The sequence below is a fragment of the Lissotriton helveticus genome, chromosome 9, assembly GCF_964261635.1.
Source record: "Lissotriton helveticus chromosome 9, aLisHel1.1, whole genome shotgun sequence".
Lineage (NCBI taxonomy): Eukaryota > Metazoa > Chordata > Amphibia > Caudata > Salamandridae > Lissotriton > Lissotriton helveticus.
The window spans coordinates 94158203-94179988 of NC_136070.1; the positions used below are offsets into that span (position 1 = coordinate 94158203).

Sequence of the window (21786 nt, forward strand, 5' to 3'; positions counted from 1 at the left end):
AATAATGGAATGAGAATAAAGAACAAGTTAGAATTTTTTTTTATTTCTCATAATATACACTCATGGCAACATATAAATTGTGCTTATTTATAGATAGAATGGGTCTCCTACATTGTTTTTACATTTGGCCAGGATTGACAAAGATATTCTCAGCTGACACAGATTCTTTATCAAGGTATGAATTAGAGTATAAATATTATGATAAGGCTGCATGGAATTATGTGTTATTGATCAAAAAATGGATCATTGATTGATCATGACTCCCTTTAAATGTGTATAAATTTCATACTAGATTTGCCATATAGGTATGTGGATGGTGCACGCTTTTAAGTTGACCCTTTTTATTTATATAAATAGGAGCAATAAAAATAAGGAATTGAGATAGTGGCTTTCTTAAAAACATCTTAAAAAACAAAACAAATTCTAGCGTGACAATATGAAGAAACTTAAATCATAGAATTGGAACACTTGTGTTTTATTTATAGATACAATGTGTTTTCGTCACTACTTTTAGATTTGGCGTGAATTCTCAATAATACCAGCAGCAGACACAGATAGTTTTTAAGGTTTGAGCTAGTGTGCAAATATTATTATATGTGTTTATAGATCACAGGAATGTTCACACCTAATATATGATTCACTGAAAAATCTATGGTTCCTAAAAGTATGCCAATACATCTCATTTAAAGCTATTCAGGATATAAGTGAATGTTGCTCTTTACAGAGATGACTATATACATTCTATTCTTGTCTTTTTTTTTAATGCGTTGCAACAATAGCTTGTCTTTACATAGATCAAAAAATCTTTTATTACAAGAAATGTGATGATGTATTCTTCCGCTTTGTTTCCCTCCATTTTGCTAAAGTGGCTTCCCGTTGATTATTTATCTATATGATGATAAGTATGCTTAACTATGATGTTGACCAATAGCAGAATATTGTTAGTACAATAATTAATTTTCTGGACTATGTGTATTATATGTTTTTGAAATGATGTGATCACATTGTAAATAGTGTTTTGTAATTATTTCTCGCCCTGAAGAAGTCCCATGAGGGATGAAACACGTTGGCTAGCAATTCTGTGGTGCTTTTAAAGAATGAAGGGCCAGATGTAGGTAGCCCCTTACCGGTCGGTAACGGCCAAAAATCGGTATTTTCGGCCGTTACCGACCGGTATTGAGCATTTGGGATGTAGGAGACCGAAAATCGTCCGATTCGGTAAATTTACCGAATCGGTAAAGTTACCGAATCGGTAAACATTCCGATTCGGAAAATTTACTGAATCGGTAACTTTACCAAATCGCAACGGTTTGCGAATCGGTAAATTTACCGAATCGGTAAAGTTACCGAATCGGTAAAATACCGAATCGGTAAATAAGAAGTGGTAAAATTGAATATTGAGATGTAGGTAAGCTCTTAAATACCGAATTTGCTTGAAATTCGGTATTTAAGAGTCGGTATTTACCATGGATTGTTATCAGGTGGTAACCAGGTGCAGCCTATAAAAAAGGACCCAAAAGGCAAATCTTTTTGCACAATGGCGGCATTTTATGTCATTGCAAGATGGCTACGGCTACAGGAGGAAGGAGAGAGGGAATGGCAGAGAGAGGAGCAGGTATACAGACAGAGGGTCACCTTGTTCATGCTCACAGAGGCAGAGATACTCCAGAGGTACAGGTTGACCCCAGACACCATCTTGGACCTCATCAGGGACCTCCAACCACTGTTGGAGCACACTACCCGAAGGGGACACGCTATTCCACCCCACGGGCAGGTGCTGTGCAGCCTACACCTGCTTGCGTCTGGGAGCTACCAGAGCGTGGTTGCTGCCGTAGGTGGGGTGACCCAAAGCAGCCTGTCACGCTTTTTCCAAAAATTCCTTGACGCCATGTTACAGAGGATGGAGCATTATATAACTTTTCCTGCAACCCATGCTGAACTGGTCCAAACAAAATCTGACTTTTACCAGATGGCGCGATTCCCCAATATCATTGGCTGCATTGATGGCACGCACATTCCCATTTGTCCCCCTGCTGCCACTGAATATATATACAGGAAACGGAAGTCCACCCACACCATCAATGTGCAGGTGATCTGCAATGCCAAGTGCGCCATCACTGACCTTGTGGCAAAATTTCCAGGGAGTACCCACGACTCCTTTATATTTCAGAACAGCGGCATCTATGCACGGCTGACAGCAGGGGAATTTGGTGAGGGATACCTCCTAGGTAAGACACAGTGTTCGACCCCTTTAACACTATTGCAGTAAGAAGTACATTTATGCATGTGAGTAATGTATTCCCATTTCCTTTTAGGAGACAGTGCATATGCCCTCCGCTCCTTCATACTCACCCCTACCTCAACCCCTCAACACCAAGCCAAAGGAGATATAACTGGGCACAAGAGCACAAGAAATTTCGTTGAGCGTACCTTTGGTATCTGGAAAAGCAGGTTCAGGTGCTTGCACAAGAGTGGAGGTGCACGGCAGTATACCCCCATCACCTGCTGTAAGATCATTGCTGCCTGTGCTATGTTGCACAACCTTGCCGTGAAGAAGGGGACTTAGGTGGAGTTGTCAGACTATGAGGATCATGACGACGAGATTGCTGTGCCTGAAACACAACCTGCTGGAGTGTCAACACCAAGTGATGGCAGATACAGACGTGAGGAGACTACACGCAACTATTTCTGAGTAAGTAATGAGACAAAGACAGGTTGTGTATGAGAACAACGTAATTTAATGTTGCCACAACGTTCAAGCACTGAAGTGCAACAAAATAAACATTATAAACGTGGGGACTGTATGTCCCGGGTTACTTCACCCATGACCTGCAATGTCACTTGCGCCCGCGCTTCCCTGAGCCACTAGGATGTTGGTCGATGTTTTCAGCATGCCCTGCAGCCTCAGCTGGGCGACTGCTACTCCTCCGTGGCTCCACTACAGCGCTTGCCATGCTGCTCCGGCTACTATTGTCTTCAGCCTCTGCCACGTCCAGGGCAGGATCCTGTGCAGTGTGTGAAATCAGCATAGCCTCTAGTGCACTTGTGATTCTTGCCATGCCCCTGGTGACCTCAGCCGTGTTCTGTGTCAAGGCCTCCTGCATATTTATGCCCCTACGACATAGCAGGGATGTGGCAGTGGCCAGACGATTGATGGCCGTATTGTGGACACGGGCCTCCCTGTGCCTTGTGTGGGACAGACTGTCTAGTTTGGAGCAGAGCTGTGTAATTGAGTTGCTCATCTGCTGCATCCCTGCTGCAATGTCCGCATTTGTTTTTGCAACCTCCTTATTTGACTCAACAATGTCTCTCATGCCCTTCCCCATGTCTCCTATTTGCTCATTCAGGACTCGGAATTGGCGATGGCAGGCTTGGATGGATTTGCCCTGCATCCTTTGTATGCGCACCATGCTCCCCTCCAGCCCACGGAACACAGTGCCATCTCCACGTCCACCTGCACTGCTGGGTCTGCGTTGTCTTCTGCGCGCTGTGACTGGCTCATTTGTGGACTGCAGTGCTGCAGAACTCACATCTACAGTGACTTGAGCTTCACCCTCTGCTGCCTCCATTACTGGTAGTGAGGCCACGACACGCCTCCTGGCTGGTGGGGTTGCAGGAGTGGACAGGAATAGTGATGGGGAGGTTTCTGGTGAGAATACCAAGGGAGGGGATTGTGAAAGCTGTGGGGAGTGCGGCAACTCTGGGGTCTGTACAGTGTCATCTTCATGCGCGCTGCCAGTCGTGTCACCCTCCTCCTGCGAGGCTTGTACTTGGCTTGGCCCTGCTTCCTCACTCTCCTCCCTAGCTGGTGCAGTCCCTTCTGTGTCTGTGGGTCGACTGCCAGATTTTGCCCCTAGGTTTAAATAAGCGTATATCAACTGAGTGCTACTGTGTCACAGTCACTACAATAAATGCTTTACACATTTCACTTTCATTTATCTGCATTACTTTCAGTGACTTGCTGATGTCTGCGCAGTTACACATGGTCTTACATTAGCTGACTACATTTCCCACAATGCATTGCTCCTGTATAGTGCTGGCAGTACTGGACTGGGGTTGGCTTGTCCACAAAGGGTAAAGGGAAGCAGGTTGGTATGGGGTGTCATGCTGCGCATGCGTCTTACCTTTTTTTGTTGCTCTGGCTGAGCTGTCCACATCTCCAAGTCCCAAGACGCTGTCTGCCTCAATGGTTGAGGCCACCAACTCCTCCAGGTCAGTCAGGGGGGGCGCTGAGTTCCTGCCTCCACCGGTGACACCAGCTTGCTTGTGTATTTCAGACATCTTCTTCTTGGTGAGGCTCTGGATGTCATAACATCTTTTTTTGAGATCCTCAATATTCCTGGGTGTGACTCCCACTGCATTAACTTTTTCTGCAATTGCCAGCCAGATTTTTCGTTTGGCAGACACAGGAACAGTGAGGGAGTGCCTGCCAAAAAGTTTGTTGTGCACTCGCACTACCTCCTCCACAAGTACCTGCAGCTCCATGCTGCTGAACTTTATTTTCCTCTTTCTTTCTGCCTTCTGACTTTCACTGCTGCTTGCCATATTTTCTGGTAAACCTTCAAATACAACTCTCCCTGCTGCTCTGTGTCTCTGCTCAGCTCTGACTGCCTCTCCAGAACCTTCTAATTAGTTGCAGCTGCCTGGTTAGCCACTTCCTGGTAGGGAGGGGGAGGGTGGTAGCACCTGATTGGCTGTTTTCCTAAGTTTCACTTTTGCTTGCTTTCCGATTCGGTATTTACCGAATCGGTATTTCATATTCATTCCTATGGGCCTTTTGGCCCATAGGAATGAATGGGAAATACCGGTTCGGTAAATACCGATTCTGTAAATTCCGAATGTCAGATACCGAATTTTACCGATTCGGTAAAAAATACCGATTTTTTCCCTACATCTCATTTACCGATTCTTGATTACCGAATCGGTAAAATTCTGTATTTAAGAATCGGTAAATGACATTTACCTACATCTGGCCCTAAGTGATTTTTCAATAAAGGAATTATTTTGACTACAATCAAGAAAAATAACCATCTGCCTTTTTTCATTTGATAAGCGATTCATTCATATGTTGCTTTGTTGTTTAACTATAATGTACTAGAGTATTATTTAAAAAAAGAATGTGTCCTTCTCGGGTGCAGGGTTAATTTTGTGTTCCTGAGGACCTCTTTCATTGAGTGGTGAGCTTTCCCTTTCTACCCTCCTTGCGTTTCTCTGCGTGTGCGCTTAGCACATTTTTAGATGTTCATTTGCTTGTTTCTTCCTTTTTTCCTTATGTTTACAAATGTGTTTAATTTCCATTGATTTTTTATGTTAATGCTTATAATGGTTGAACAAGGAATTAAGGTTAAAAATATGTGCTCATAACTGCCAGCTACTCTGATTCAAGTATGGGAATCTATGAAAGTTCCAATACTGGAGTAAGAAAAGAAGTTACTTACCTATAACTTTGGTTCTCCAGTATTGGAAACTTTCATAGATTCCCATGCGGCCAACCCTCCTCCCCTGGGAAAGCTCAGCCTTCAGCAGTTTAAGTTATGCTTTTACACTACGGCTATGAAAATCTGAGGGTCTGAGGTTCTCTCAGGAAGGTTCTACCGGGTGAGGCTAATCTGATTGGTTGTTCATATATTTTATTTGGTCTCTTTTACAAAAAGAGGTGGATATGTTACAACACTAGAATGGGCCTAGGCCTGGTTTCTTCTATTGTAATGATTTCTGTTACTATTTTATATATCCCGGGGACTCCCATCTCGACGACGGGGAATGATTCAAGCATGCGAATCTATGAAAGTTTCCAATACTGGAGAACCAAAGTTACAGGTAAGTAACTCGTTTTCTTAAGAGACATTCTTCATGTATTAAGAGACATTCTGTCATGATTAATTAATTGATACTTGCTTCTTCCCTACAACTCCAGGTTACACCTATTTGATTGTTAGAAAAGTTTACATTTAGAGGTCTTGGATGTTCTGCTACGCGCAAGATGTCTTTAAACTAAGGCAGTAACCTCTAGTACATAACTATTTTTACTTTGTGGTGCAGATCCTACTCCTAGAATCTCTTCAAATGAATCATGTTGTACATTTTGAGGTTTGTTATTTCTCATGCAGTAAAGAAAGATCTCAACATCGGGGTGGATGCCTGGTAGCGATATCAGCATGTGTTTATTTTCCTAACCAGGAATCTTTGATAAGAATTACCATTCTAGCCATACACATAAAATGCCTGCAAAACAAGCTATTCCCGGTTTAATTTCAGAGTTGTCCAGTGGAACCTAACTTTAGTTCTGACCTACCTGATTGGCCATTTGTTCCAATGCATGGCTGCCCTCTGAGGACTCTGTTACATCAGCGAGAAGGGAGGACTGCAAGCTCTACGTATTTCGTCCCATTCACATTTTTTTTCCAAGGATAAGATAATGTTTATTGCTCAAAGTTGTTTCTGAACTTCACTTTCGCGTTTTTGCAGCGCTTCTCATCTCTCAAAAGATGACGTGAAACCGCACAGACTAGATTTGTAAAGAGCTCTAAGCCATTGCATTCACATATTAGTTTATTACAGGGTGCATGACTGTCTTTAGCTGTTAAATTCCTTCTTACAGTACTTTGAACCCAGTCATCGGACAAACCATTGTATATGGATTTCTTTGTTCATCAAAACATTTTGTGAATTGGCCGATAAGTACTGGGTTAGCACTCACTAAATGAGGGGCAAATCAATCATGTCATTTCTTCTGAGAGACCTTACAATTGAGTCCTTCTACCAAGCACTGTCTGGAGTGCACCCCTTTGCTAAACATAACTCCCTGGAAGAGCAGGGCAAAGCACAAATGATATTTGCAACAGCAGAGTTTCAAAGCTTTTTTTATTTAAGATAAAAGGTTAACCTCAACCTTTCCCCTTCAAGATACTTTGGAGTGGTCGGCAGGAGTAAATGTTCATTAGAAGAACAAGTTTATGCCCATACAGGAGAATTCTTCCTGATGACAATGACAGCTCCCACACATTCCATTGTTCTTAGTATTCCCCTTCTAAAGAACCGATTCCGATGCGGGCAGGAAGGGCTCCGACCTTCCTGCCCGCATCGGAATGTGCAGTTCCTATTCCTTTCCGACCGAGCCATTCTGATGGGCTTGGTTGGAATTTAATCCGACTCAGGTTTTCGGATGGCTTACGACGGGCTCGGAGAGTCTGTCGGCCATCCGGAAACCCTTTAGTACTTCCCCGGCCGGGTCATTCCGGCCAAGGGAGCAGTTTCCCACAGCCTTTCGGAATGCATGCTCTCATTGAAAGATATAGGCATGTGACCAAACACGTTTCAGTCACATCCTACTTGCAGGTCTGTAGTCGACAACAGGAGGTCGTTCGGTTACAGCTCCTGACCGATGTCGGACGGACTCCGGTCCGTCCGACATCGGAATCAGACCCCAAGTTGGGATAAGGTAAGGGTGTTCTTTTCTCTTTTATAATGTTGTTCCACCCTCTCTTTCCTTACCTTCTGTAGGGGTGCAGAAAATAGTTGGAGTTTTAATGATGTTAGTGACTGCTGTGGCACTTTACATGTTCTTCCAACCTCATTTTTGAGGAAGTCACATGGCTCCATGACCAATGCAGAGCAGTGTAGACTGTCATAGGTGATTTGTCGTTCCTGAAGTAAAACTCAGTTCTAGTCTAGTTTCAAGGAATAGAGTTAGTATAAGGACTCTACTGGAGCTGTCATATCCTTCAGAAAGAATGTTTCTGAAGGTAAGTAACTTGAGATAAGGCTGCAAAAAATGAGATGCTGTAGCAACACTTTACAGGTATCATTGTTTTAATTTGTATTAATGTAATTAATGACAGATTAGAACAGCTAAGAAAGAAATTGAGAAAAGTTCACCTAACTGGAATGAGATTATATGACATGAATTATATGTTTAAACATTGGTTTGTTCACATTAATAATACTATGGTAATGTGTCATCAATTATTTTATGCTTTTTGTAGTGAGATGTCGAAGATTTGGTTGATTTTAGTTCAAGATGAATTGTTGTGCATCATTTCTAACGTCCTGATGAAGACGGTTTGAGTTGATTTGAAGCCGCAGCCCAGCGCGAAGTGTCTCCTAGATTTGACCTTACTTTACTGTCTGCTGAATTAAAAATGTCTGGTTATTTGAACATTTTGACAGAAAAATAGGAGGGTCAAATAGAATTTTAAATGAAATTAATGTAATGATCAAATGTCTTAATGTTGGATAGCTTGATTTATTTGTTTATTGTCCTAGTTTTAAATTCAATTTTATACATTTTAACAGCTTAATTTTAAAGCTATGTATGATTTGTGATGGTTGTTATAATAAAATAACTTATTTGTAATTGTTGTATGTTTTGTGTTTACTATCAGATTTTTCATGTAAGTATTTTTTAAGCGAAAAAATGTCATAAATGCTAGGCCTGTATTTGGCATATTTGGGCCAGTATAATGTGGATGCGGATGGTGTTTGCTGGTATTATTTGACTGTGTCTCAATAAATAAATTGCGGGTGGTTGTATGCATGGTTACCTTTTGACAAATTTGCATGTACAGTGAAGATTTGTGAGCATGTTTCTGTGAAGGAACTCCTAAATAAGGTAATCATTTATGTACCTTTTTGGGATTACTAAAATATGGGAAGACGCATCCCATAGCAGGCGCTTGCTATGTCAGTGTTATCAGCAAAGAAGCCATGAAACACTTGTACGATATGCATCATAATCTGGATTCAGAAAAAGTAGGTAGGCACAGCTTTCAAATCATTTATATTATAATCACTAAGACTGATGTATTATATTGTACATGAGTGTACCAATCCCACACATAATTTTTCTCTGTCGCAATTTGTTGTATTTCATGGTGCGTCGTAAAGTAGTTTCACTCCAGACTTGTTTTAATTTTTAGCACTGTGTTCAGAAAGGATGTTATATAGATATATATGCAAATTAACTAAATTGTAGCCTGATGAGTTGATAACTATACATTGCTAAATTGCTGATGCATAGGGGTTTGTAGTGTCCCTTTATATTTTGGCTGAAATTGACTGCATTGCTGACATGTTTAATGTTTAATGTAGCGTGGTTATTTTTTGAAGGTTGATATTTGTAATGTTTTCCAATTTTAAGGGCTGGTCCAGGGAAATAGTGTAAAAAAGAATTCTGACTTTATTGACCTATTGTGTTTCAGCAAAGTTATGAGTGCACCAAACATCTTATTAGGTCTCGCCTATGCAGCGCGCATGCGCTGCATATTATTATTATTATTATTTTGGTTTTTGTATAGCGCGTAGTCACCCTTGAGTATCCCAGCGCTGAAACCTCGAACTCCTAACGGGGGGCACAGGAAAAGAAAAAAAAGAAAGAAAATTCGGAGAGAATCAGGGAAAAAGGAGGGTTTTGAGGGACTTTCTGAATCGAAGGAGGTTTGGCTCAGCTCTGAGGTTTGGGGGAGAGCGTTCCATTTTCTGGCTGTGTTCACCGAAAATCTGCGGCCGCCTATGCGGGTTTTCTTCACCCTGGGGACGACAATAAGGTTTCCTTGTTCGGACCGAAGCGCTCTCGAGGGTCTGTATGGAGTGATCCAGGCGCTCAGAATGGGGGGACCTGTATTGTTCAGGACCTTGTGTGCCAGACAAAGGGCCTTGAAAGCGACTCTTTCCCTTACGGGGAGCCAATGAAGTTTTTTCAAGGCGGGTTTGGCCGAAGTTCTTGCTGGGGTGTTTGTAAGCAGGCGGGCTGCGGCATTTTGAGTTTTTTGTAGTGTTTGCAAGGTGGCTTCCGGCGCCCCGAGGTAGATTGCGTTACTGTAATCCAGCCTTGCTAGCACTAAGCCTTGAATTAGTAGCAGGCGGGACTGGAATGGGAGTAGGGGGAGTACTTTCCTACATGATCTCAGGAGCCCGTAGGCATAGGCAAAAGACCTTTTGCAATCGCTTCGGCTTTTCAGCCAAATAGTGCATTCGTTCCATTGCCTTCAATGGCAACGCGTGCCCGGGTGGCGATTCATTTGCGGGAGCGAGTGGCGCCATATGGTAGCAATTATGGCTCCCGCAAGGGAATCGCGCAGTGCGAAAGTGAAGTAAATGCAAATTTCCCCATATCACAACTAGTTAGTTAATTTTAGTATTTAATTTTTATTGCCGTTTTCTTAACCGCATGCGTGCGGGCGGAATTCCGCTCGCACGCTGACTTTTGCGGATTCGCATGTTACGTGACGAGCTGGGCTCGTCATGAGCGTGCGAGGAGGCTACCTCATGACGAGCCCAGCTCGTCATGAGCGCGGAAGGGGTTAATACAATGTTAAATACCCATATTAGAGCAGTCTGGTACTAGTGGCGGCACTCGTGTGTTTCATGGGGCTTTCCTGCATGTGTGCAGCTCAGTGATTGTAATCCATGCATGATGTTGGACATTACTCAGATTCTACTCTACTTTGATCAGTGCAGCAGGTGCACCAACCCTCTGATCTATTTTAGGCCGTTCTTTTAAATTACCCCCCCCGCCCCACCCGTTATTCTGCTCCTTTGTTAGGCTTCCTATGTTTTAGCCCCACATGGAGCGACTGCAGTTCCCGGATATGTAATTGATGTTTCTGCACAATCTCTGCTTGAAACAATGAGCCATGTTCTCTTGGGCAGGATCCAAGCCCCCGGGATTAAGGGGGAGGGGGCTCTCCAGGAGGTGTTATGGCCAGCATCTCCACAGGACTCACTCTGTCTCACAGGGCGTTGGAGGGGGGTGCGGGTGACTGTGTGTTGGGCGGGAGGTGGGGGTGCAGTGCAGCCGAGCTGGCTCCTTCAGATGCAGCGCTCTGTGCTCTGCCTCCTGTGCCGGGTGAGTGGCTGCGCCATTAATGACAGAGGAGGCGCTTAATTGGATAATTACACACGCACAGAGAGCTGCTCTGGTTAAGAATGCCCTGGAATGCGATACTTTACTGATTTAAGGGTAGACTGTTCTGTCTGGATAATCAGATAAGACAGAGACAGGCAAGTGACAAGGGTGGTTGAATCAAAAAACGTGACAAGGCAGGAGATAAAGCGAACATTGCAGGCAATTGCGAAGAGAGCAGGCACACTCAGTGATGCGAGTGGGGTTGGTTTGCCATCTCTGTTTCTTTTGCTATTTTGCTCCGCCCTATGAAGAAACCCAAATGCAGAATTCATATCTGCTTGTGTGTTTACTCTTAACTGCGCTCTGTTGGACGGGGGGATGGGGGTGTTGCTTCACCGCACTGCATGCCGCCCCCTACGTCTTCGCTCTTAAAAATACCTATACTTTTATATGCCGGGATCTTGAGATTCTGCACATAAATCCCTATGTGAATAGCAAATAATCGTAAATGTACACGGAAGTGTAATTTTGCCTTTGTGAATCAGGCGAAGATACTGTTCCATAACTACCCGCCTCTCCATTTTTCTGCCATGGGGGAGCAGCCTGGGTTTTTACAGAATCATATTTATTGTAGCAAGAGCATTTCCGACCTGATGTTTCGTCAACATTAGTGCCAGGTGTCGGCATGGGAAACCATCAAATACCATACTTTAGCGTTTTATAAAATGTACAGTCTGAGGTAAGGTGAAAGAAATAGGCCCAGGGTCGCACGGTTCTTTGGTGAAACAGCGTCTCCTCCACTGCCGTGCCTATATACCCATCTGACGTCGCACGCACAGCCTTCGCCTCGGGAGTATATCTGTAGCAACTGACTTTATCTGGATACAGAAGGGCTGTGCACACTGGCAACGGGTTTGACTCAGTCTGTGACTGACTGATCTACATTCATTCTCGCATTCTCTCTGCAGGGAGCTTTTTTGTCGAATGCCATCTGTTGTGCTGCTCGACTGAGAACCCCTGTCAGAGCACTCCTTTGCTAGGATAGCGCCCCGGGCAGATAGAAATTTGGCGCCCTGGCTGACGTGGGCTCCTTGGCGCAATAGTCAAACGCAAATCCTGGCTAAGAGCTCTAGCCTGGCTACCACTGCCTAGTTTGCTGGTATAGATCCCTGGTCCCAAAGAAAGTTGGGGGGCTGCCTGCTGCTGGTGAATAAAATAAAGCAGTAGGGAGCCCCTTTTGTATCCACCGGTCAGCTCCTGGCTGATGACATCACAGCAGTGACTGGCTTCCGAACACTAACATCCCTGTGCCTCCCCCAACTCACCTGAATCACTCATAGCTCAGGTCCATCACAGTGGTTTTTTCTGGGTGGTGCTGGTGGTGTGTGGTGAAAGGGAATGACAAAACAGACAGTTCTCATCCAGGGGATACTCATCAATAGTCATAACCTATGAATAATCCTCGCCCATGTGCTGGATTCGAGAGCATATCAAAAATACATATATATATGCATATGTGAAAACATATACATGCAGCCTAAATGTTTCCAACATAGCAAAAATGCTGAAATTACATAGGTTTGCATTGTGGTGCCTATACCTTCCCAACCCATAAGGAAGAGAGGAAGCAGTAACCATTGCCATATCACAATTCTTTAGTGCCATAGAGGAAGGTTGTAATTGCAGGCATTTGCCTGTAGGCTGCAGTAGAGTATAAGAAACAAAGAAAAACTGACATCTTGCCTTTTAAGGGTAACCGTGCCTTTAAGACCTCCAGGAGACCCCTTGCTCCCATGATGCACCACAGGTGGCAGTTAGGTCAGTTCTTTTTTCCATCTCCTTCTATGAGGATCCTGGAGCTTGCGCTCTTCAGTTTTTTGACTGAAAGTGATTTTGTTGATATTTTTCTTAGAAAACTCAACATTTTCTGACTTCTAAAGGCTTATTCTACTGGTTTTTTGGGTTTACCATAAATGTTTTCAATCAGAATGCCAGCCTTATTCAGGAAATGCCCTTCCTGTGGCAAGAAGATGGCACTGGCAGATCCACACTATGTGTGTACTGTGTGTCTTCCATCCTCACACAATCCTGACCGGTGCTACCACTGGCAGAAGTTTTCCAGGCAGACTCTGCGCGACAGGGAACGCATAAAACTGTATGCCCAGCTGGAGAAGGACCTAAGCCATCATGGAGGTGGCCATGGAGTCTTCAAACCACCTTCTCCAAGCAAACAACACCAAAAACGGCGACATACCACCTCTCCTGAGTCCAGAAAGAAGAAGGTAACAGGAGAGTAGAAGTCGATGTCGAAGAGACCTAGACACTCTTCAGCATCGAGGGACAAATCACCTTCTCGACGTCGAGATTCTCCGCCGCATGCAAGTAAAGCGGCGTCGAGGCACAGCACTTCAGGCTTGAAGGCTGTGGGTCCTGAGAGACCTGAAAAGTCTCCTTCGACATCAAGGCTTCCGTCGATGTCGAGACACTCTCCGCCACCCTCGAGGGGGTCGGTGTCGAGAGTCACGACGGCGAACATTTCGCCGCGAGAGGGCTTGTCGACGTCAAGAGCATCGTCGAAGTCCCATCACTCGACGTCAAGAAGATCGACGTCGAGGTCCCCAGGCCGCAAGCCAAGGTCGACGTCCCCAGGTTGACGTCATAGGTCGACGCCGAGGTCGACGCATCGCTGTAGGCGATCGACCTCGAGACCACCGTTCACAGGCAGGAGATAAAGCGAATATTGCAGGCAATTGGGAAGAGAGCAGGCACGCTCAGTGAGGCGAGTGGGGTTGGTTTGCCATCTCTGTTTCTTTTGCTGTTTTGCCCCGCCCTATGAAGAAACCCAAATGCAGAATTCATATCTGCTTGTGTGTTTACTCTTAACTGCGCTCTGTTGGACGGGGGATGGGGTGTTGCTTCACCGCACTGCATGCTGCCCCCTATGTGTTCGCACATAAAAATACCTATACTTTTATATGCTGGGATCTTGAGATTCTGCACATAAGTCCCTATGTGAATAAAACATCTCGTCGCGAGAGGGCTTTTCGATGTCAAGAGCATCGTGGAAGTCCCACCACTCGACGTCAAGAAGATCGACGCCGACACAACGTCATGGAAGATCGACGTCGAGGTCCCCAGGCCGCCGACGAAGGTCGACGTCGAGGACCCCAGGTTGACGTCATAGGTCGACGCCGAGGTCGACGCATCGCTGTAGGAGATCGACCCCGAGACCACCGTCGACAGCCGGACGACGTTCCCATAGCAGGTCACCACGATCGATGCCGATGGTGACGTAGACTTCATCGACGTCGAGGCATTTGAAGTTGAGGGAAAAAATTGCAGCGGCTACAGAGGAGAACCGGCGTAAGTCTATATCCAGGTCCAAATCGTCATCTGGAGAGCAGTCATCATCCCCAGGACTGCATATTGTGCAGATTTCACTGGAGAAATCTCCCAGAGCTGGAGAGAAGGGGGCCTACGGTCTGTCGCCACGCTGGCTGCAAGGTGTCGGGACAGGTGACCGCAGCAGTCCGGGCTCAGACTACTCCTGTACGCACTCGCCATCCAGGACCTCTCCTCAGAGAAGCGCTCCTGCTAGACCCTCCAAGTTTCCCCCCAGAAGACCAAGATCACCTTCCGCGCACCGATCACGGTCCAGGGGTCGCCACTCTCCCCCCAGAACACCAAGGTCGCCGTCCCCACACCTATCACGGTCCAGAGGTCGTCACAGCTCTCATCATGACCATCCCCATAAGAGTAGACGCACAAGATCACCCACATTGTCTTCCTCTACGAGATCCTCGGTTCGGGACTACTCTCCAACCTCTTCAACTCCTCTATCGCGAGTGTCTCCCAGAGATGACATTGCGACTTTCTCAGATGTCCTGGGTAGGTCTGCAATGAAATTAAACATCACTTTGCATACCCCGGCAGTTCCCACGTCCATCATCTTCGACACCTTACACCATCGTACAGCGCCTAGACCTCTGCTTCCTTTGGTGCCAGGATTCTTGTAACCAGCCATGGCCACATTCCTCACCCCTGCTATGGTGGGTTCCCTCCCATCCAGGATTGCCAAAAAGTAAAAGGCCCCAGCCGAGGATGCCTTGTTTCTCAGAGCTGATCCACCAGCGGATTCCATCATTGTGGCAGCAGCCATGAGGTCTAATTCCGCGTCTGCGTCATCTTCTGTCCCCCCGGAGAAGGACAATAAGCAGATGGACTCCTATGACAGAAAAATGTGCAATACTTCGACTTCATCCATGAAGATTGCGAGGGCCTCAGCCCTTCTCGGGCGATATGACAGGTCTCTTTGGGACTCCCTGACAAGGTTTACAGAAAAACTCCTGAAAGAAGACGGGCAGGACTTCAGCGAAATTCTACTAGAAGGTGGGCTAGTAGCCAATCAAATTATAAGTGCGGCAGCGGATGCTTCAGATCTTGCCGCGCATGGTTACTCCCATGGCGTCTGTTCTCGGCACTCAGCCTGGCTGCTCCTCACCGGCCTCAAGCCTGATGCGCAGCTGAAGTTTAAAACCTTCCTTTTAATGGCTGTTCCTTGTTCGGGGCACACTCCGACGGGAGATAAGCAAGATGAAGGTAGAGCTGGATACTGTCAAGGCTGTTGGTCTGGAGAAACGAAAGGAATTCCGTAAATGCTTTCGTCAGGGCGATAAACGTTCCTTCCAGCAGAGGGTTCAAACCCCTCAATGGTCCTCCCAGAGCCAGCAGCGGTCACAATTACACCAAAAGCGCCCTGGAAGAGGAAGAGGGAACAACAAGCAGCAACAGTCCACCTCTAAGCAGCCTCCCAAACAGTGAGGCTTTGCTTTCTCGCACCCGTTTGCCACTCCGGTAGGAGGGAGTATCGTTTTCCACCTGGAAGAGTGGGAAACCATAACAAGAGACAAATGGGTGCTGAATATTGTGTAGCATGGTTACTTGGTAAGTTTCAAGTCTCCCCCTCCGCAAGTGACCCCGCAGTTGAAGCACCTTCCTCAACTTCAAAATCGGCTGTTACGAGACGAAGTATCCATCCTCCTCTCCAAGAGGGCCATAAAGGAGGTCCCATCTCTCCAAAGAAACCAGGGGGTATACTCTTGGTACTTCCTAGTCCAAAAGCGAGGAGTAGCCAAAGAGTACAGACCTATCCTCGACCTGCGCCTGCTGAACAGGTTTATAAGAAAGGAGAAATTCAGAATGCTAGCACTGCATCAAATCTTTCCGCACCTTCACCAGGGAGACTGGATGTGTGCCATCGACCTGCAGGACGCCTACTTTCACATTCCTGTCTCAGTGAAACATCGCAAATTTCTCAGGTTTCAGGTCTCTTGCCACCACTACCAGTATAGAGTGCTTCCGTTCGGACTTAAATCCGCCCGCGGACATTCTCCAAGTGCATGACGGTGGTGGCTGCCTTCCTCCGCAGGCGGAGGAACTTCGTATATCCATACCTAGACGACTGGCTCCTGAAAAGTTCCACCCCTGCGCTACTCCAGAGCCATCTCTTGTACTGCCTCAACCTGATGTATTCCTTGGGGTTGCAAGTCAACTACAAGAAGTTTATCCTCAACCCCACGCAACGGATTCACCATCTGGGCGCCTCCCTGGACTCCGCAAAGGCAAGCAAGTGTCCTTCGGAGGAGAGGTTGTCATCAATGCTTCTCAAATGCCACACCCTTCTCGACACTGCACGTCCCAGAGTCAGGCAAGTGTCTTCACTGCTGGGATCGATGGCCTTGTGCATCTACATTGTGCCCAATGTACATGTGCCCGCTACAACAGTCCCGAGAAGATCAATGGTCCCAGAGGTCAGGTCTCTGGGAGGATCGTGTCTCTCTACACCAAGCTGCCAGGGACTCCATCAGATTGTGGATGAAACTTTCTCACCTTCTACAAGGAGTCCTTTTTCATCAGACGCCTCCAACACAGATAGTGGTCACAGATGCCTCAATGCAAGGCTGGGGAGCTCATATGGGCCAGCTTCAGGTACAAGGTCTCTGGTCCGAGACAGAAAGAAGTTATCACATCAACTTCTTGGAGCTACGGGTGGTCCATCAAGCACTCAAGTCCCTGTATCCGTCTCTTCAATCCAACCACATTCAGATTCAGATGGACAACACAACAGAAATGTTCTATCTGAATAAGCAAGTGTGATGTATTCCTATAGGTTCTGTATCGATCCCCCTATTCCTGACCCTATTCTGGTTAACAAGTTAACTAGCAGCCATCCCATGAGGCAGAAAACCCCCATGATGCAGGAACCGTTATCTGATAAAGCCACACTACGGCACAGGAACGTGTTATCTGATTAAGTCATAACGCTTGCCATCTAATTAGACAAGCGATATTCCTCCAGCCCCTGATAAGGCATACGGAGTTCTCAAAACAAATCAAACCTATGACAGACCTGGGAAAAACCCTGCGGCCATTGTTTTGATTTCACCGAGAACTTCAGCAAAAGAAAGTGCTAACGACCAGGTCGTATGACATCCTTATTGACGTATCTATGTCCATCCTTACGTCAATCTCGGCACCTTAAAGGTATAAATATTACTGATATTGCCCTATGCAAACACACGCAGTGGTGACGAGATCGGAGCAGCCAGACTTGCCGAAGCCCAGAGCAGAGCAGACCCCGCTGGCGCAGCCCCGCCTTCCTGACGCGCTGAGAACGAGACGCTGCTTTCTCCTGCCGAGAAATCCAGCTCCGGCGCTTCCGGGTAGCCCTCGCAGGCAGCCTGGAATATCGAGACCAGAGACGAGAGATACCATCCCTCATTCATCCTAGATTCCAGGTACAGAACTGAATAACCCCTTGCAGAGAATTCTTTAGTCAGTCACTTGGCAAAACAAACTTAACTTAAACTGTAACTTTCTATTCCCGCCCACGTATTAGGCTTAGGTCAGGTACATCTGGGGTAGGCGTAGTTAGAAACACCAGTTGAGTACGATTAGTCAAATGTAAATGTGTATGTATTCATTTTATTCATTTTAAACCTTCATATGGCTTAGAAACCATATCAATGTTTTTACAGTATTATTTTATACTTCTGCTTTTATTGTATGCACTTTACTTAACCATAAGTATTGCAATAATATCGATCCATTTCTCTTGTATGAGAAAAGAGACTGATCAATAAATAACATCTTTTATTGAACACGCCCGTCTCTTCCTTTTCTCTACAATCTGGTGAGACTAAGAATGCACGTACTGACTGAGTAAAATAAGTCGTCTTTTGTTTTCACACGACTCTAGAGATACACTCTTGATTAGGGGAGAGCAAAGTTGTCATGTTCTATGGTTGTCAGAAACTAAATCCCTTCTTGTCTATCCAGGGAGGTTCAACTCCTCCTTGCCTATTCGAGAAAGTTTCTAGTGAACTCTGAGCTAGCTGGCAAAACCCAAAACTTTAAGTCTAATATCGACAGTAGTAGACCTAGTTAACGTCTGGTCTAGGCCTATACTATTGAAGGTATTATTCCAATGCGCAGAGCCTATTGGGATAATAGGAACTACACTACATGGCGCCCAACGCGTTTGGAAGGGCGATAAAACTAACGTAAGACATTTAGAGTAACTCAGTCGTGCTTTTTCACTCAGACCCCTTTTTTCCCATAATACTCCAAAGACGTCTGGAGTGGGTAAAAGGTAATATCCGCCAGACCTCGCAGGAGGAAACTCCTATGTATGGTCCTTGGTTTAGTCAACGTTGAAGGATACACTGTTCCAAAATATTGTGCATCTAATCTTTGTTTCCATAAGAAACCTGATCTGCAAACAAACTAAATAACCTTCCTGTCGGTAAAATGGTAGACAGTGATGAAGAAAGAGAGACAGTTAGGATAGCAACTGAACTCGCAGCAGCTGATAATGCACTGCAAGATGCTGACCCGGATATAATACTCATCCCGGTCATCAAGAGGAAATCTATAACTTTAAAACTTATAGAAAATGGGCTGACACCTAGAGGTGGCACAGTCATATTCGTGATTGAGGCACACGAATATCGGCAGACAGAGGTATATTATTCATGGATACATTTTCCAGCAGCAAATGCTGTAACAAAGTACTTCCACTATTACAAAACAGAGGACCCTCCTAATGAGTACACTCCTTTCGAGGAGTTGAAAGTACCACTTCTGGACCGTATTCGTCTTGAATTTGTTTTAGCACATCTGGTATTACCGAAATGGATGGAACACCGTGCGTTTTTGTGTAGATGGAAGCAAAGACTGTACCCCAAGTGTCACAGTCCTCCACGTGTGGTGCGATTCCCATTGGAAGACAGATAGTCAGAATCCTGTGTTTTTCTAACGGGGTGGTGTCTGGAAACACCGCCTCTATTTGGGTGATTTTTTGTGCTAACCAGAATGGTATTTGTTCCCGTTTAGCTGGTACTTTACCTAGGCAGGATTGTATGTTCTGTGGTGTAATTTTATTTGTGTTCCCCTGGTGAGGGGTCAGCTGTGGAATTTTAATTGCTGGTTGAATTGTTGAAGTCCGCATCACATATTGGACTAATTGTCTATGTAATTTTATTAATTGTTTTAGCTGTGTTAAAAGCTCTGCTTGAGACATCCCATTGATGTCTGGATGTGGTGTGTATCCGGCTAGGACCGGCCACGTTGCTCCTGGTCTACCTAATGGACCGAGCCTGGTGATGTGATTATTATGTTTTAGGGCGCCATTAAATAAGAGCAGATGCTCTTGAAATTTAACCCGCTTTAACTCTTGGTATGAAATTACTAAAAGACTTCAAGCAGGTCTCGGCTATATTATTAGCCAACATAAAGGGAGAAGCAGCAAACGTGGCGATCCGCCAGAGGTTAAAGGAGACAGATATAGCAGACCAACCAGCTGAAATTGCCAGAATTATAGAAAAATCCTATGAGGAACTAGGTAGAGATAGTTTAGGTGGAATACCAGTAAAACCACAACTGATTGAAAGTCCTGAAAAAATATTTTTTAATAATAATTCAACATCACAAAAAAAGAGCTGGGATGGAAACAAAAAATCCAATCCTAAAGAAAAGAAATTCTAGTCCAGAGGAAGGTCTCCTCGGCGGAGAGAAAAATCTCCGAACCAAAGACACAGGTCACCCCAAAGTGACCCCTCTGGGAAAAGATATAACCTTAGAAATAGGGATAATATAAAGAAGCCTGATAGATATCAAGACATTGATACACGTCCCTCTCAATCTTTTCAGACTTCCTCGCAGAAATCGGAAAGAAGAGGACGATCAGAACAAAGAGAAGAGCACGCCAAGTCCAAAGACAAGGAACCTGCTCATCTAAAAAAGAAATTACAATTTCCAAAAAAGAAGGTAGCCAGTATCAAGGTAGTTAACAATGCCGAGAATACTGAGGACACAACTGAAAAACGGAGAATGGGCTCAGACAATGCTAGACAGCGCAGCAGAAGTGAGCATAGCTCGCAAAGTCCTTATGAATCTTCTGGAGACAGTGGACACGAATGAATATCTTCAAGTGGAAACTGCAGACACCAGAGTTAGCAAACCTCACAAAATATATGAAATAACTTTACGTATAGAAGGGGATAAGACTAGAAAAATAAGGGGACTATTTTGGGATAATCTCTCCAAGGGCTATGACATCCTTCTAGCTGAAAAAGACTGGCCACCAGAGTTTGTCAGGGAGTGCCCTCATGGCGAAGAAATAATTATGCCTGCCTTCTCAAATCATATCCCAATTCATAAAAAATACACACTTGCCAGAAAGTGGGCAGTAGCTCAAGCTCCTGCTTTATATAAAAATCATGTAGGATGGGATGAGGACTCTCCTCCTCACAAAATCCAGTTAAAATCACAACCTACTGCACAAAGACAGTACCCAATTAAGCAAGAAGCTAAAAAACAGGTAAAAGAAATCCTAGATCAATTAGAATACCAGGGGGTGATTGAAACTTGCACCTCACAAATGAACAACCCTTTGTTTCCGGTCTCCAAACCAGACAATTCATATCGTCTAGTTTTGGATTACCGACACCTTAACTCATGTTGCAAAACTTTTGCAGTGCAAAACTCGCATAGTGCTGCACTAATGAATAACATAGTGCGCAAAAAATACAAAACAACATTAGACATCTCTAATGGATTCTTTTGTCAAAACATAGCACCAGAGAGCAGATATTTGTCTGCATTCTCAATAAATGGCACTCAAAAACAATTCTGTCGGTTAGCCCAGGGGTACAAGAATAGCCCAGGGGTATTCTCAGCGAGAGTAACAGAATTACTACAAACATATGATGACGAAGCATTATCTTATGTCGACGACATATACTTAACAGATGATGACTTGGATACTCACTTGAAGAGAGTGAACACCATAATACTTGGGTTCGCAGCAGAGGGTTACAAATTCAACTTTAAAAAATCCAGAATTGCCCATCTAACAGTCCTGTTCTTAGGATACGAATTATCAAGTGAAGGCAAAAGCCTGGCTGACAATTTCCTAGAGAAATGTGCCGTACTCCAAGCACCTAGAACACTAAAAACCTACAGTCAATTCTAGGCTTCCTAAATTTCGGAAGAACATACATCGCAAATTACGCAGAAAGGGTCAAACCCCTTTATGATCTAATAAAACCAGATTTTAAAAGAACCAATTGGACTCAAATACACACAGAAATTTTGAGATCCTTACAAACAGACATGTTAATTAAAACAAAATTAGAAACACGTGATAACACACGCAATCTTGTGATTCGAGTCATCCCAGGAAGATGCGGATTCACATACCTAACCTCTAATGAGGGAGAAAAGATACCAATTGCATTCAAATCACACTTATACACAGAAGCTGAAAAGAAATTCAGCATTAAAGAAAACATTGTTCATGCAGTTCAAACCGCAATAGCTAGAGAAAAAGATCAAGCGGACGGTAGACGTATCACAGTCAGAACAGCAGAATCAGCCTT

The 21786-nt window shown here is 44.8% G+C and overlaps 1 protein-coding gene across 1 annotated transcript in view; it reads left to right on the forward strand.

Moving 5' to 3' along the window:
• LOC144782641 (uncharacterized) overlaps window positions 1-21786 on the forward strand; it is a 589272-nt gene that overhangs the window by 133 nt on the left and 567353 nt on the right. The window contains exon 2 of the mRNA XM_078661997.1: window positions 94-175. The gene's annotated coding sequence lies outside the window, so the exon portion shown is untranslated. The remainder of the gene's footprint in view (window positions 1-93; window positions 176-21786) is intronic.